General features: G+C 46.7%; 1 pseudogene; it reads left to right on the forward strand.

The window, feature by feature from the left end:
• The first annotated feature begins 12785 nt into the window (after positions 1-12785).
• LOC121282692 lies at positions 12786-12883 on the forward strand (annotated as a pseudogene).
• The last annotated feature ends 255 nt before the right edge of the window (positions 12884-13138 follow it).

Consider the following 13138-nt stretch of genomic DNA (forward strand, 5'->3'; position numbering starts at 1 on the left):
CCCCCTTGTGCCTGCGCCTGGCCTCCCAAAGGTGGCTCCCCTGGAGGCTGATTGTCCACTCCTGGCCTCCTCCTAATTCCAGCCCTCCCTTCATCCTCAGAGGAGCTGACTCCAGTGGAGATGTCAGAACCCATACCCCCAGGCTAAATGGAGGCCTTCAGAAAGCTGCAGGCCCGATACAGATTACTGCAGAGTGCTGAGCTGAAGTTTCAAAGTACAGAGAAAGCTGCTGGAAATCGATCTGAACTGCTACCGATCACACAGGCAAGTTTAAAATACTTGCTGCAATAAATACTTCACATAAAACATTGACAACCCCACTGAGCCCACATATCCCGCCTGTGGATGAGTTTTGTTAAAAAGTAACTCAGCGCCCGGACGCTAAGCCGATGATCGCATGGGCGCCTCAAAATCGGCGTCGATTGCTGAGTTAAGGGCCTTAACAAGCCCTTTAATTAATGACGGATGCGCATCGCACTTCATCGCGTGCCCGCCCAACTAAATATCGCAATGGCGCGCGCTGACATCAGGACACTCGCCTGACATCACCGCGCGCCATTTTAAGTGCTGACGTGCAGGGCCCACCACCCTCACGTCACCCAGAAAATTCTGCCCCAAGTCATAGTAATGTTACAGAGAGTTATTTAAGATATCCATCAATATTTAAAGTAATATTTACCTTAAATCTCTGAGTTGAAAGTTACCGAGTCTAGCAAAATACCTCTATCTCAATTAGGGGGAGAACTATCATTTTTATACTACGGCAGCTGCCTTTACCTTGAGAGAAGCTGGAGTCAATCCAACAAATCTAAAAATCCTACTGTGTAGTTCCAATATTTATACCCACTCATGTCGGACAACTCCCTTTGCTTTTCATAAACATCCTTCAATCAAACAGGATAAAGAGCAGTGCAGATAGTGGTCACTCCCTTGCAACACCCAGTTTCCAGAATTCAGTTAACAAGATGTTTTGGGTCATCCTTGAGGCTGTCCATTGTTAGATTGTAGTGTCTCACAATTTACCAATGCCTTGCTGAAGTGATGTAAAGTCCAGTTTCGGTTTTTTCAGAACTGCCTTGTGGAAGAGGATGTATCATATCCTATGCTACAGGATGTTGTTGTCCTTGAGCGCACAATAACCACGCCTAAGCATGTTTATAAACTTTTTAAACCTCTTTCTTTTGTCCAGCAGATGAACTCTGCTTCTAATATGAACTCTGCTTTTAATTTTTTAATTTTAATATAATTTTTAATCCCTACTTCATGGGAGAATCACTATTTTAAACTCATAACTTCTTATTTATAGCTGGACTCTCTTATAACTTTATATTTATAGCTGCATTCCTTCATAGATACCCTCCGTAATGTTAATGGGCACTACCACTGTGCTAAATGGGATAGATGCATAACAGATATAGCAGCATAAAGCTGGGCATCCATGAGGTGCTGTGGGCCATCAACAGCAGCAGAACTGTTTTCAGCCACAATCTGTAACCTCATGGCCTGGCATATCCCTCCCTGTACCATTACTATCAAGCTGGGAGACCAACCCTGGTTCAATGAAGAGTGCAAGCCCAGAGCAGCACCAGGCATGCTTAAAGATAAGATTTCAACCTGCTGAAGCTACAACACTGTGTACATGCTAAACAGTGAAAGAAACATGTTATAGTTAGAGCTAAGAGATCCAACAACAAATGGACTAGATCAAAACTCTACGGTCCTGTCACATTCATTCATGAATGGTGATGGACAATTATTTAACTAATTGGTGGAGGAGACTCCATGATTGATGTGAACTATGAGATTGGCTTTGTTACAGGAGTGACGATATCCTGCCTGAGCAGACTATCAAGGGTTTTCCTCAGCTTATTTCTTAAATCCGCTGCCACCTGTCATGGGACATATTGGACCAGATCTACTGCCTTTTGAGCCTGATTCAGTAATCTCCTTCAACATGTCCTAAACCATCACTGAATACTCAAGGATGCTTCATTCTTAAGATCTCCTTGATTCGTGGCCTATAGTCATTGATTGTCTATACTATTACTCCACATGTTCTAGTCATTTCGTCATATTCAGTGTACTTAAGGATGTTCATGCCCAGGCAGCCTTTCCTAACCAGCAGTGGTCGTATAGTGTTGTTTTTAACTAGCTTACAGTTCAGCATATGCCCTATAGTCACCATATTGGACCAGACTGTGTACTTATCCTCTAATTGGGAGACTTATCTCACCATAAAATATAGAGCGGAATCATCCCAGATTTGCACCAAGTGTGGTGGCGGGCAGATAAAATGACTTTTTACTCATTGTTTGCGATGGCTGGTTTTCATGCTGTATCGTCCCAAACACGCAGCATTACTTATGCATCCTGCCTTCTGCATAACACACTGTTTCCATGGCGGGACTCTCATTTGCCCATCACACCATCGCCTTGCTGCTTCATGACGCCGTGCGCCATATTTAAATTCCAGCTGCGCTCACACATCTCAGTGCTTCCAGCCCATGACTACTACAGGGAAGATGTCCACAAAACGCAAAAAGGCTGCAGTCCCCGGGTTTAATGGTGCATCACTGGAATGCCATTTAGACACTGTGGAAGTCCGCCTCTACCCCGCTCTGGCCGCAGGACAGGCAGCAGTATCACCAATCTAGCATGGCAGGCAGTGGTCAGCGCCAATGACCTGCAAAAGAGGACAGCCACCCAGTGCCGCTACAGGATGAATGGTTTCATCCCTACCACCAGGGTAACTCACTCATCATCACTCACAGCTCACACACTCACAATTCCATCACACATCCACAGGGAACTCACACCTCAGGGTCAACACAACTAACTCACACACACTCTCACATTTCCATCAGGCTCATATCCTCTTGAGCTTGCGTCCTCATCCAGTCCATGGTTTCGCTCACCTTACAAACATTCCACGCAGTGCCATGTGTCATGCTCACACTCTCTCCATTTGTGCCCATGTAGGAGAAGCTGGCTCACATCAGCCAGGAGAGGTCCCAGACTTGGGGTGGAGTGGCCCACGTTAGGCCCCTCATTCACATTGAGGAGTGTGCCACTGCGCTGACTGGTGAGGATGTGGACCTGGCCTGCGGTGACAGTGAGGCTGGTGGTGAACACCCACCTGAGGATCCTGCACCACATCATCCCTCCCTCAATGCAACTGTGAGTGCTCTTTCCTACCTTTGATGGTGTTATCATGCACTAATTATCTCTACTTTGGTTCACAGGGAGCTCTGCCAAGGGACTGACACCCTCAGCCAGTCAGTCCCTCAGCTCCATCCACGTCCTCATCTGCAGCCAAGAGGACACCTCCTTCAGTGAAGAGCTGGAAATAAGTAACCTGGAAGACCCGTCACAGCGCTTACCCACATCCTCCTCCAGTGCAGAGACACACACCTTGGTGGAACCTGGATCTGGAGCAGGCTCAGGTTCATAATCTGGTGGTCACTGCATGGACATGTCTCCACAGCAGAGGGGGGCAGGTTCAGCCGAGCTGTCCGGCACTGGGAGGACTGCTGGGGTGGAGGCATCTGTGAGACCTGAGTTAGGTGATGAGCCTCTGGATTTGGCCTTCCAACTCATCCTGGAGAGTCAGCAGAAGGCAGGGTAACATCATGCAGAGCTGTTGAAAGCCCTCAACAGAGTGACATGTGAGTTGGAGGAGTGCGGCTGTCTGTTCTCTGATGCAGTGGTGCCCACATGTGTGCGCTTGGACGTTTCCATGGGGAGGATGGCGGATGCCATGGAGACCCTGGCCCAGTGGAATGCAGAGATGTGCGCAGACCTGCATTCAATCATGTTAGTCATAGATGAGTTCCTGCGTTGGCAACGCAAGAGGAAAACGGGGCACCTCAATGTCCCTCTAGGTGCTCCTTCCCCTCAAGGAGTCAGGCCAGGGCCCCCAGGCACCCAGAGGGGAAGAGGAGCAATACTGGTTACCCTGGGTCATCCACTGAGGATTCTTAGAGGCTGTCCTCTCCCTCCGTGTCTACTTTGCCTGTAATCCCCTCAACCTCATCCTCTGTCACTGCAGAGGGAGCAGCTGGCCCACAAGTGATTCTGGAGGGAGGTGTGTGTGTGGCAGGGCCTTTCGGAGCCTTGTGCAGGCACTCTCCCATGCATGCAGATCCTTCCTCTATTGCACTCATCTCAATGTCCTGAGCATTTTCAATGCTGCCTGCTGGGATTCACTTTCAGTTGTCCATCTGAGCTGACCTGCATCTCCGTCCACCCACTGATCACAATCCCATGCAGCACCGGAGCTCGCCCACCACAAATTCTGTTTCACTTTCGATTTGGACAGCATAGTCTGGATTCAGTTTTTTGCGTGCTCCCTCGTCTTTTCCCCTCCCCCAGTCACCTATTTCCTTTCGCCCAATACAGTCGACCACCCCGCTTGCATCACCTTCCACCCCTCCTCCGTGCCCTACCAGCCACAACCCTTTTCCTTCAGGGATGCCCAGATGAACGTGTACGTTCCCTTCCTTCCCAAAAATCTCACTCCCATCCACCTTCACCTCCCCGACCTTCTCCTTCCCATCCTCAGGGTCCCTCTCTGCCTCCGAGTCCCCACCAACCACCCTCGCCATCCCTTCAATTGCTGCCATTGAACCCTCGTCCTCCCACCCTACTGCCTCACTCTTTCCTCAGTCACTCTCACTCTGCCTCCATATCACGCCCACCCTCAGTTCACTCCCAAGGAGGCAGACATGGACCTATCTGAGTCCTCATGTGCACATTCAACTGCACATCCCCCCCTCTGGACACCTTTCCCTCTTTTCACCTCTTCCCCCATTTGTACCCCTTCCCCCCCTTGGAACCCCTTCCCCCCCAGAATCCCTTCCCACCCGAGTCCTCCCACCACCCCAGATTCTCCCCCCACATAGTGCCTCCTCCTTCCTGACTCCTTCCTCCACCCTTACCTCTTCTGCCACCCTTAGTCCCTCCCTCTTCCCGACTCCTTTCTCCAGCCTCACTTCTTCCTCCAGACTTACTTCTGCACCCTTCCTGACTTCTTCTTCCATTCTTACTACTTCTTCCACCCTTGCAGGCTCTGCAGAGTGAGCAGCATGGCACTGTTTTTGCAGCTAGGGTGGGAACCTGCCACTGGGCATGGCCTGAAGACCAGGGAGGCTACAGTGAAGTGGGACAGAGTCCCTACCATGAGAAAAATAAAAAGAAATACTGGGTAAAAAAACCTAAATAATACAGCTCACGAGTAACCCAGAAGTTAAAGTGTTAATGTTGTGGGGGAAATCATGCACCCGAAATCTATAGATTTTAAAAACGCAGAATACCACCACTGCCACAAAAATAGGCATGTTGTAAAACATTGCAGACTCAATCAAGGTAGCCATTCAGACATCAGGTCAAGTTAAATGAAGTGCACAATATAGAAGAGCCAGAAGTTACTGAGGCTGACGTTTATTCTCTATGTAACCTGAAGGCCAGGAAATCTGAACCAATCACTGTTACGTTTCAAGTAAATGGAAAACCTCTGGTCATGGAGGTCGACACAGGAGCATCGGCCACAATGGCAGGAGAACACATCTTTAAGTATCTCCGAGAAGGCACCCAGCCATTAAGTTTGGAGAAAACTACTGCTCAGTTAAAAATGTATACAGGAGAAGCAATACAGGTGAAAGGCATGACCTCTGTACCTGTATCCGACAGGCAACAGACAGCTCAGCTGCCAATAATTATAACAGGAGAAGGACTTTGCTTTCTGGGCCATGATTGGTTGAAGGAAATCAAACTAAACTGGTCAGAAGTTTTTCAGGTTAGGACAAGAAGAATTCCAGAGTTGCTGAAAAGGTATGAGAGTATTCCGAGGTGAGTTGGGGAAAATCAAAGGTCTACAAGCTAAAATATATGTGGATCCCTGAAGCAACACCCCGTGCTTTATGCTTTGAGAGAAATGTTTGATATGGAATTATGTCATTTGGAGAAATTAAGGATAATACAGCCAGTCCAATTTTCAGAATGGGTAGCACCCATAGTGCCTGTGCTAAAGCCAGATCAAACCATTTGCATCTATGGGGATTATAAATTAACAATAAACAAGGCTACAAAATTGGTCAAATTACCAATCCCAAAGATTGAAGATGTGTATGCTAAACTCGCAGGAGGAAGATCCTATACTAAAGTGGACATGAGCTATGCATATCAACAGCTCGAGTTGGACAATGTATCAAGAAGTTTTGTCACCATAAACACACACAAGGGCCTGTACCAATATACACGCCTACACTTCGGTGTGTCCTCAGCCTGCGCAATTTTCCAGAGAACCATGGAAAGCTTACTACAAGGACTCCCCCAAGTTATAGTGTGCCTGGACAACCTCCTAATTACAGGATCCACAGAAGCAGAGCATGAAGCAAACCTGCAAGAGGTTCTGAAGAGACTTTTAGAGGCTTGTGTTTGTTCAAAAAAAGATAAGCTCACCTTCCAAGCAAAGGAAGTTGCGTATCTGGGTCATTGAGTGGATGCCCAAGGGTTGCATCCACTAGAGGAGAAAGCCAGGGTGATCAAGGAAACACCCTCCCCTACCAATGTCACGGAGCTCAAGTCTGTTTTAGGTGTGGTAAATGATTACGGCTGATTTTTGCCCAATCTATCTGTACTGTCAGCCCCTTTACATTTACTATTGAATAAGAACCACAGTTTTTTTTTATTCATTCATGGGATGTGGGCTTCACTAGTTGGGCCAGCATTTGTTGCCCATCCCTAGTTACCCTTGAGAAGGTGGGGGTGAACTGCCTTCTTGAACTGCTGCAGTCCATGGGGTGTAGGTACACCCACAGTGCTGTTAGGAAGGGAGTTCCACAAGTTTGACCCTTTGACCCAGCAACAGTGAAGGAACGGTGATATATTTCCATGTCAGGATGGTGAGTGACTTGGAGAGGAACTTCCAGGTGGTGGTGTTCCCATCTATCTGCTGCCCTTGTCCTTCTAGATGGTAGTGGTCGTGGGTTTGGAAGGTGCTGCCGAAAGATCCCTGGTGAATTCCTGCAGTGCATCTTGTAGATGGTACACACTGCTGCTACTGTGCATCAGTGGTGGAGGGAGTTAATGTTTGTGGATGTGGTGCCAATCAAGCTGGCTGTTTTGCCCTGGATGGTGTCAAGCTTCTTAAGTCTTGTGGGAGCTGCACTCATCCAGGCAAGTGGGGAGTATTCCATCACATTCCTGAATTGTGCCTTGTAGATGATGGACAGGCTTTGGGGAATCATGAAGTGAGTTATTCATCACACGATTCCTAGCCTTTGACCTGCTGTTGTAGCCACAGCATTTGTATGGATAGTCCAGTTCTGTTTCTGGTCAATGGTAACCCCCAGGATGTTGATATTGGGGGATTCAGTGATGGTAATGCCATTGAACATCAAGGGGCGATGGTTGGATTATCTCTTGTTGAAGATGGGGATTGCCTGACACTTGTGTGGCGCAGATGTTACTTGTCACTTGTCAGCCCAAGCTTGGATATTCTCCAGGTCTTGCTTCATTTGGACGTGGATTACTTCAATATCTGAGGAATCGCAAATGGTGCTGAGCATTGTGCAATCATCAGCGAACATCATCGCTTCTGACCTTATGATGGAAGGAAGGTCATTGATGAAACAGCTAAAGATGGTTGGGCCTAGGACACTACCTTGAAGAGCTCTTGCAATGATGTTCTGGAGCTGAGATAACCATCTTCCTTTGTGCTAGGTATGACTTCCAACCAGCATAGAGTTTTTCCCTGATTCCCATTGACTCCAGTTTTGCTAGGGCTCCTTGATGCCACACTCAGTCAAATGCTGCCTTGATGTCAAGGGCAGTCACTCTCACCTCACCACGGGAGTTTAGCTCATTTGCCCAAGTTTGAACCAAGGCTGTAATGAGGTCAGAAGCTGAGTGGCCCTGGTGGAACCAAAACTGGGCGTCAGTGAGCAGGTTATTGCTAAGCAAGTGCTGCTTGATAGCACTGTTGATGACCCCTTCCATTACCTTACTGATGTTCGAGAGTAGACTGATGGGACAGTAATTGGCTGGTTTGGATTTGTCCTGCTTTTTGTGTACAGGACATACCTGGACAATTTTAAACATTGCTGGGTAGATGCCAGTGTTGTAGCTGTACTGGAACAACTTGGCTAGGGGCATGGCAAGTTCTGGAGCACAATTCTTCAGTACCATTGCCGGGATATTGTCAGGGCCTGTAGCCTTTTCAGTATCCAGTGCCTTCAGCTGTTTCTTGATTTCACTTGGGGTGAATTGAATTGGCTGAAGACTGGCATCTGTGAGGCTGGGGACCTCCAGAGGAGGCCGAGTTAGGTCATCCACTCGGTACTTCTGGCTGAAGATGGTTGCGAATGCTTCAGCCTTATCTTTTGCACTGCTGTGCTCAGCTCCTCCGTCATTGAAGATGGGGATATTTGTGGTGTCTCCTCCTCCAGTGAGTTGGATATGGCAGGGCTGCAGAGCTTAGATCTGATCCTTTGGTTGTGGGATCATTTAGCCCTGCCTATCACTAGCTGCTTATGCTGTTTGGCACACAAATAGTTCTGTGTTATAGCTTCTACCGGGTTGACACCTCATTTTTAGGTATGCCTGGTGCTGCTCCTGGCATACCCTCCTGCACTCTTTATTGAACTAGGGTTGATCCCCAGGCTTGGTGGTAATGGTAAAGTGGGGGATATGCTGGGCCATGAGGTCACAGATTGTGTTTGAGTAAAATTTTGCTGCTGACCTACAGTGCCTCATGGATGTCCAGTCTTGAGTTGCTAGATCTGTTCAAATCTATCCCAATTAGCAATGAGAGATGGGGGATATCCTCAATGTGAAGGTGGGACTTTGTTTCCACAACAACTGTGCGGTGGTCACCCTTACCGATACTGTCATGGACAGATTGGTGAGGATGAGGTCAAGTATGTTTTTCCTTCTTGTTGGTTCCCATCACCACCTGCCGCAGACCCAATCAAGCAGCTATGTCCTTTAGGACTTGGCCACTATTGGTGCTGCCGAGCCACTCTTGAGGACATTGAAGTTCCCACCCAGAGTACATTCTGCACCCTTGCCACCTTCAGTGCTTCCTCCAAGCGGTATTCAACGTGGAGGAGCACTGATTCATCAGCTGAGAGAGGGCAGTACTTACTAATCAGCAGGAGGTTTCCTTGTCCATTTTTAACCTGATGCCATGAGACTTCATGGGATCTGGAGTCAATGTTGAGGACTCCCAGGACAACTCCCTCCTGACTGTATACCACTGTGCCATTGCCACCTCTGCTGGGTCTGTCCTGCCAGTGGGTGTTGTCTGGGACATTATCTGTAAGGTATTCCATGAGAATGACTATGTCAGGCTGTTGCTTGACTAGTCTGTGAGACAGCTCTCCCAATTTTGGCACTAGCCTCCAGATGGTAGAAAGGACTTTGCAGGGTCGACAGGGCTATGATTGCCATTTTTGTTTCTGGTGCCTATATCGATGTCTGCCTTCATTCCTTTATTGTGACTTTGTTACAACTGAGTGACTTGCTAGGCCATTTCAGAGTCAACCTGTTGTAGGTCTGGAGCCACACGTAGGCCAGGCCAGGTAAGGAGCTTCCTTCCTTAAAGGGCATTAGTGAACCAGGTGGGTTCCATGGTCATCATTAGGCTTTTAATTCCAGATTTTTATTGAATTCAAATTCCATCATCTGACTGGTGGGATTTGAACCTGGGTTCCCAAAGCATTACCCTGGGTCTCTGGATTACTGGTCCAGCGACAATACCAATGCCTTCCCCAGTGCTGGGAGGCATAGCAAGGGGATGCCTTCACAAGAGTCAAGAAACTTCTACACTTGTTGTGTCTGCTAGTGCACTATGACCCATCTTAGGAATTGATACTCACTTGTGATGCATCTCCCTACACAGTGGGAGCAGTATTGTTACACAAGATGGAGGGTGGATCTGAAAGACCAATAGGTTATGCATCCAGAACCCTTTCTGCAGCTGAGAAAGGATACTCACAAGCTGAAAAAAAGGGCTTATCTATCGTATTTAGAGTAAAGAAGATCCATCAATATTTACACCATCGACACTTCACCATAGCGTCAGATCACAAACCACTGTAAGGATTGTTTAGTGAAGATAAGGCAATCCCACCAATAGCCTCTGCTAGAATTCAAAGATGGGCTTTAATTTTGTCAGCATACGAGGTCCACTTGTGCACGCAGACACCCTCAGTCGTCTTCCTTTGCCAGATAGTATAACACACGTACCAGTCCCTCAAGAGGTAGTACTTGTGTTGAATTTCCTGGACTCCTCACCAGTCTGCGTGAGACAGATAAAGACTTGGATTGAATTGGGATCCAGTTTTAGCAACAGTCCACAAACAAGTATCACAAGAATGGTCAAATACGCAAGTTCCTGAAGAATTAAAACCATTGTTTGTACATAGAAACAAACTGAGTTATCAAGTTGGTAACTTGTAATGGGGAGCAAGAATCATCCCTGTGCAAGGAAGAGAACCATTATTGGAAGAGCTCCCTAGTGCGTATCCTAGTATTTCAAAAATGAAGATGCTCACACAAAGTTATATCTGGTGGCCAGATATAGACAGTGATATAGAAAAAATGCTTAAACACGGTCTCCAGTGCCAGCAATAGCAGAAGTTGCCCATTTCAGCTCCACTGCATCTGTGGGGGTGGCCTGGTTTGACCCTGGGTTAAACTACATATAGACTATGTAGGTCCATTTCTAGGTACCATGTTTCTTGTGATTATCGACGCACATTCCAGATGAATGGATGTGTTTGAAGTGAGATTACCTACATCGTCTGCAACCATTGAAAAACAGCACCAGAGTTTCAGTGTTCATGGTTTACCTGAAGTTATTGTGCCAGACAATGGTACTGCTTTCACTAGCACTGAATTCCAAAGATTCGTGAACCTAAATGGGATTAAACATGTCAGAACAGCACCATATCACCCCTTGTCCAATGGGTTAGCAGAAAGAGCAGCACAAACCTTTAAAACGGGCATGAAGAAACTGGCAGAGGGAACATTAGAAACACGAATTTCAAGATTCCTGTTCAGCTACTGCACAACCCCTCATGCAACCACTGGTTTAAGACCTTCAGAAATGTTGATGAAGCACCAGCTTGTATGAGATTGAGTCCAGTATTCCCTAATTCAAAAGGGAAAGTTGAGAAAAACCAGGGGAGTCAGAAAGTGAATCATGACCTTCAGTGTAAAGGTCGAGAGTTTACTGTGGGAGAGACAGTTTTTGTACGAAATTTTGCAACTGGACCGAGATGGGTTCCTGGTACAATTGTCTCTGAAATGGGACCTTTATTATATCAAGTGAAAGTGGAAAACAGGATTGTTAGGAAACACGTGGGTTCTCTCAGAAGTCGAGAAACCCTCCAATAACCAATTAATCCACCTGAAATTGAAGCCAAAACTTCAAAACCTGTGGTGCCAGGTCAACAAACTAGATAAGATATTGAAGTAAATAATTCTGAACTGCCAGTGTCTAGGGATGTCCATGAAGCTGCAGTTCCTGTGCAAGTTGATCCAATGGAAGAACCTCCAGTTGTAGAGTTGTGTCACTCTACTTGAATCTGAAATCCTCATCAAAGACTACATTTATAATGGCATGAACTGTACATAATTGTATATAATGTGGGTTAAGATGTTTTGTAAATAAGAGGGTAAAACAAAAGTAAAGGGGGAGGAATGTAATGGCTGTAAGTTAAACTATTTCTTACTTTTATGGGGATAATGTGACTGTATAGACCAATCAGCCCTAAGCACGGGGAATCTTAGGGGCAGAGCTTTTTAGCCTTGCTCTTGGAACAAGCATGTAATCTCCTCTGAAGTCTGTTAATAAAGTTTACTGTTTCTTACAAGACCCCTGTCCTGCACTCTCCAAGCTTATACATCACCTGACCCTAATGCATTGTCAGAAGTAAATGTCAGTGTAAATACTTGCGGAGGACAAACTACACTCGAATACCAATGTTCAAAAGAAAGGGGTGCAGCAACGTGGTGAAATTCAGCCCGCTGGACAACCTCGATTTCAGCCGCCCGGAGCAGTGGCCTGAATGGAAGCAGCACTTTCACCAGTACACGGTTACCACCAAGCTGAACAAAGAGCCTGGTGAAGTCCAGGCATGCACATTAATTTATGTGCTGGGGAAGGAGGCAGAGGAAGTCATTAAAATATTCTCGTTTGAGGCGGATGAGGAAAATGATTTTGACAAAGTGCTCGAGAAACTGACTGCATATTTTGTCATTCATGAAAAAGCTAAATTTCACTAAAGAGTGCAAAAAGAGGGCGAATCAATAGAGGAGTATAGCAGGAGCTTGAATGAATTAGCATAAACATGCGAGTTTGGAGAAAAGATAAAGGAAAATATCCGGGACAGACTCATGGTCGGCATTACTGATAAAGAAATGTCCCAGAAGCTACAGTTACAGCCCGACTTGACACTGGAGAAAGCTATACCGCTAGCACATCAGTCAGAAAAGACAAAACTGGAGATGCAAGAACAAATGACGAGCAATGCATTCATCATGTGAAGTGTTTTAGAAAGTTGATGAATGAACCGGGGCTGAGTGGATGCAAAAGGGGCAGAGAAAGGAGCGTACTAAGAAAAATGCACATCTGAAACAGGGTGATGACAGCACATTTCACAAACAAGGCCAGACATTCACAGCTGTGAAAAGCTTGACGAATACACCTTGTAGCAGGGCACACTCTTGGTGAGATTATTGCATTACAAGATAAGCTGATTGCTACAAATGTAAGTGGGATCGCTTCTCGGCCTTTTGGCTAAGATCAAGTGTAGTATCTGTTCTTATCAGTGTTTTCTGCATGTGCAGGCTCCAGTGCCTAACATTGGGAACCTGAAGAAGTGATGGCTGCAACCAGTCGAGCCCCAAACCAGGGGGTTTGTATAGCGATTAGGGTGGCGGTGAACGACAGTGAAGGAGGAACACCCATGGATCATGCCTTTTTTATTAAGCGAATCCTTTTGGAGTCGTATGGAGATCTACTGCCTGCAGGACTTCCCCGACGCTGTATACTTCAATGTGACCTTCAAGAATGTTGCTGCCTGCGTCTTGTTCCTGAAGGTGTCCAAAGAGAAGAGATACCAGCCACAGA

Source organism: Carcharodon carcharias, chromosome 9, assembly GCF_017639515.1.
Source record: "Carcharodon carcharias isolate sCarCar2 chromosome 9, sCarCar2.pri, whole genome shotgun sequence".
Taxonomy (NCBI): domain Eukaryota; kingdom Metazoa; phylum Chordata; class Chondrichthyes; order Lamniformes; family Lamnidae; genus Carcharodon; species Carcharodon carcharias.